The following is a 4,701-nucleotide window of genomic DNA, read 5'->3' as shown; positions in this document are numbered from 1 at the left end:
GGATAATAGTCCTTTGTTAGATGTGAATTTTGCAAATGTTTGCTTCTTGTCTGTGGCTTATCTTCTAATTCTTTTAATAGCACAATTGCAGAGCAGAAGTTTTCAGTTTTAATGAAATTCAGCTTGTCAATTCTTTCTTTCATGGATTATGTCTCTGGTATTATATATTAAAAGTCATTACCAAATCAAAGGTCATTTAAATCTTCCCCTATGTTATCTTTTTGTAGTTTTGCATTTTACATTTACATCTATCATTCATTTCGAAATAATTTTTGTGGAGCATGTAAAGTCTGTGTCTAGATTCCCTTTTAAAATTATTTTGCATGTAGATATCATGTTTCTCCAGCACTATTTGTTGAAAGACTATCTTTTCTCTATTGTATTGCCTTTGTTTCCTTGTCAAAGATCAGTTGACATTTGTGTGGGCTTATTTCTTGTCTCTAACTGGTTTCTATTTATGTTCCATTAAATTACTTTTTTATTTTATTTTTTAGAAACAGAGTGTCACTGTCTTGTCCAGGTTGGAGTACAGTGGTGAGATTGCAAGATCATAACTCATTGCAGCCTCAAACTATTGGGCTTAAGCTATTCTCCTACCTCAGCCTCCTGAATTCCTGAGACTAAACTTGCAAGCCACCATACATGGCTAATTTTTTTGTGTAGAGACAGAGTCTCACTATCTTGCCAGGCTGATCTCAAACTCCTGATCTCAAACAATCCTCCTGCCTCAGTCTTGCAAGTGTTGCGATTATAGGCATGAGCCACTGCAGCAGGCTATTTTTTTTTTCTTTTTGCAATAGCATACTGTCTGATTACTCTAACTTTATATTAAGTCTTGAAGTCAAGTAGTCCCAACTTTGTTCCCCTTCAATATTGTGTTGGCTATTCTGGGTCTTTTGCTTCTTCATATAAACTTTATAATTAGTTTTTTGATAGCCACAAAATAACTTGCTGAGATTTTGATTGGGACTATGTTAAATCTAGAGATCAAGTTGGGAAAAATCATATTGAGTCTTTCTATTAATGAACATGGAATATCCCTTCATTTAGTTCTTTGATTTCCTTCATCAGTTTTGTCATTTTCTTCATATAGATGTTGAACATATTTTGTTAGATTTATACTTAAGTGTTTCATGATATTGGTTGTTAACGTAGATGATATATTTTTAGTTTGAAATTCCACTTGTTCCTTGCTCATATATAGGAAAGTGATTGATGTTTGTATATTTGCCTGTATTCTGCAACCTTGCTATAATCACTTAATAGTTCCAAGAAGTTTTTATGTTGTTACGAGAGATTTTTTTGTTGTTGATTCTGTGGGAGTTTCTTTCTTTCTTTTTTGGTTTTTGACTCCTGATTTTATTATTCAATTTCTTTCTTCCTTTTTTTTTTTTTTTTTTTTTTTTTTTNTTTTCATTTAAAGTAGTCTTCTCTGGTTGGAAACCCTCACTTCCTAAGACCAGAGTCAGTTGGAGCCGGCTGTTGATGGAAGCGTGTGGGTTGGGGAACTGCAATGGGGGCAGGGAGGCCCCCGCTCTGCTGTTGGTCCCAGGTAGAGAAGAATGACTGCACTTCACAGAGCCTGAGGTACAGTGGGAAGGGGGTGAGGCAGAAGCAGCAATCTGGAGAGATGGGCCGCACCTGCCTCTGCAGCTTTCTTTTCTTCTAATGTTTCCTTACTGGTGGTGGTCTCTGCGGTCTTGGAGGCTTTCATTTTTTTCTTTTTCTGGGTTTTTCAACTTGAAGAACTCTGTAGGAGGGCCTTTAGCTCTGCATCCTGGACCTCTATTTCAGACTTGCAGAGGTCAGGCTCAAAGGGGTCAGTGGTTATCAGCACGGAGCCATTGGGCAAGAGCAGAACTGTAAATTTAAACTGAGCAACAAATTCACCCTTTTTCTCACAGAGAACATCAAATGGTTGCAGCAGTCCCTGCTTGGTATACTCCACCACACCCATCCAAGCCTTCTTCTCATCTTCAAATGCTCTTAAAGTAAACGGCATGGCATCAAAATGCCTTTCTACCTCACTGAACAAGGTGTATGAAGTTTGCATTTGTAGTCTGTGTTATTTAGCGGGGTCTCCTTTGTAAATAGTAGCTCTCTGTCCTGCATCCTTGGCCTTGACCTCTCCTGTGCTGATAAAAACATAAAATTCAGCTTTTTCATGATCCTTCTTCTGCTGATCTGTGGGGTTCTGGATAAAGGTTTTCTCACCATTGATGACATGCTGCTTCAATTGGTGTGACAGCATACCTTCTATTGACATGCAGTTAAATGAATGAGCAACTCTGTCCCAGGCTTCTGTCACTTGTGTGTTCTGGTTTCCAGGTTTGGCCAAGCTTAGGGCAGCTTCAGCACAAAGGTGAGCTGCCTTAATAACATCTGCTTTCTGCCCTGTTATTTTGATCCCCTGAGCTACATTCACCACCAAAGTATGAGCTAAATTAGCTATGAAGCCATCCACATGGACCCCAAGGTCAATTTTTCCAGGTCACCTTCCTTGAGAATGTAGTCTTGGTCACCCTTCAAAGGAGAGAATTAACACACAATTACTGAAATGCTGGTGGGAAAAGCAATACCTTTCTTCATTTCCTTTTCTTTCTTGAAATTTTTCTCTGTTTCTGCCATAATAATGGCATCACCTTCCTCACACAGGCTCTGTACCCATACACCTGGACTGAATGCTTCCACTAAGGACCAAAGTACCCAGCTGGCGATGCCACCCCTGCATCTGGTACTTGGTCATGACCAGGTCCTCGACGATAGTTTGTTCCTGCTGCTTGTCCTTGCCCGGTATCTTCTTACCCCCAGCACTGCAGACTCATTTTCCCTGAGCCACCTCTTCAGTCTCCCATCCCAGCGGCAGACTGTGGTCAGAGCACCTTCGATCTTCTAGGAGGAGGCGAGCGAAGGTCCAAGTAAGAAAGAGAGCAGGCAGGCAGGCAGCCAGGCAGGCAAGAGCGAGATGATTTGGGGGGTTCTTATATATGGGGATATATTTTAATATCAATGTTTATTTTTTAGAGTCTGTTAGGAAATTTTTGTATTTGTTAAACCTATTATTCTCCCTATTATGCATAATGTATTACTGAATCAGCATTAGTAACTTGATAATTTTCTTGTTGTTTTTGGGAACTTTGGGTTAAGGAGAAAGCAACAATTGTTGAAAATATATCTTTAACACCTTTCTAACTATTGCTAATACCCATTCTTAACAACATGAAAGCCATTATTGACTACTGATCAGGAAACTGCATCTAAGTATGATACGTCACAGTATTGTTTGGTTTTCATTGTATTTATTTTTATGGTTACCAAACATTTATGGCAAATGGTATTGATTTCTTACTTATGGTACTGATTTAAACTTTATATTTTAAATAATTGTGTTGCAGGGCATTTCCTTAGTTCAACTAAAGATGGGGTTCTTGTCTGTCCCATGGCCATGAAAGTTAGGCTCCCAGATGGTTTAAAGGGTGAGTAAAGCAGGGTTTTATTGGGTAAAAGTGGAGGAAAAAGAGGGAGAAACAGTGATTCTCCCAAGGCCAAGTCCCTCCACTACAGCACTTCCTGCTAGGCCACTGGAATCCCAGGTTTCACACAGGAAGAGGAGGGGCCAGGTTCCTCCCACTGCAAAGGGCGTGAACTTCTTGAGGTTCCACCTCAGTGGGCAGGCTGGTTGGAGTTTCTCTAGGGACCCTCTCCCCCCTGGCTATCTCAATTGTTTTTAGGTATAAATAGACAGTTGATACAAAGAAAAGTATATAAAGTAAATGATCAGAGATTGTATGTGATCTGGCAAAGGTCATGAACAATATACCATCACTGAAACTAAAACTTTGTAATAAATTAGTCTAACCAAATTACAATGGTAAGATAATTTTTAAAGGCACTTAACAGTTTAATCATGATCTAGGCAAAATTATTTGCCTAGATCATATAAAGATTGGAAAAGATTGCTGGTTAGTAAGCTCTAATCACTTTAAAACTGAGGAATATATTACATTTGCAAGTGCAAACTTGTGGCTAGCATAATGCCAGAATTCAGTAACCATTTGTGGAATAAATGAGCAGATAAACAGATTCTGCATTCTCATCTTCTTTCTGGCATCAAGTCTCAATTTCAAAAATTTCTTCTTTGTCTACCAAGTACCTGGATACCTGGTTGTCACAATGCCTCTAAAAAACTCATCTGTACTGTGTAGTTCAAAATTATATTTCCTCCTCTCATGGGCAAAGCTTCCTATTGTTTTGAGATTGATATTAAAATTATGAGATTGTAAAGTCATTCATACTAAGCTGCAGGACTGACATGTCTAATTGCCACAAAATGGATGTCATTTTAATTGACGCCTTTCTGAATCCAAAGTAATGCCTAATTGACAAAATGCATTAATAACACTCATCTTAAGACTAGGGACATTTTAGATGTAATGTTTATATACTGCACAAAAAAGTGGAACCATATCATCCACTTATTCACTGGTTTTTCAAGTTCTTGTCAGTGTAAAAGAATTAGGAGAATTGCTAGCAATCTTTGTAACACTGGCTGGCTAGGTTTTAGTAATAGAAGCACCTAAGAAGCTTTCTTAAACTGCAGATTCCTGGGCCTTAACTTCTAGGTATTTGCTTTTCATTATCATGACCAAGTAAGTTTCAATGACCTACCCAAGGTCATGAAGACAGCTTGCTATCAGCTGG

At 38.6% G+C, this 4,701-nt stretch overlaps 1 pseudogene; it reads right to left on the bottom strand.

The window, feature by feature from the left end:
* Positions 1-1,573: 1,573 nt before the first annotated feature.
* On the bottom strand, positions 1,574-4,289 carry LOC108281912 (annotated as a pseudogene).
* Positions 4,290-4,701: the final 412 nt, after the last annotated feature.

Source organism: Cebus imitator, unplaced genomic scaffold (genome assembly GCF_001604975.1).
Source record: "Cebus imitator isolate Cc_AM_T3 unplaced genomic scaffold, Cebus_imitator-1.0 Scaffold12, whole genome shotgun sequence".
Classification (NCBI taxonomy): Eukaryota; Metazoa; Chordata; class Mammalia; order Primates; family Cebidae; genus Cebus; species Cebus imitator.
This window is presented reverse-complemented; position numbering and strand designations above follow the sequence as displayed.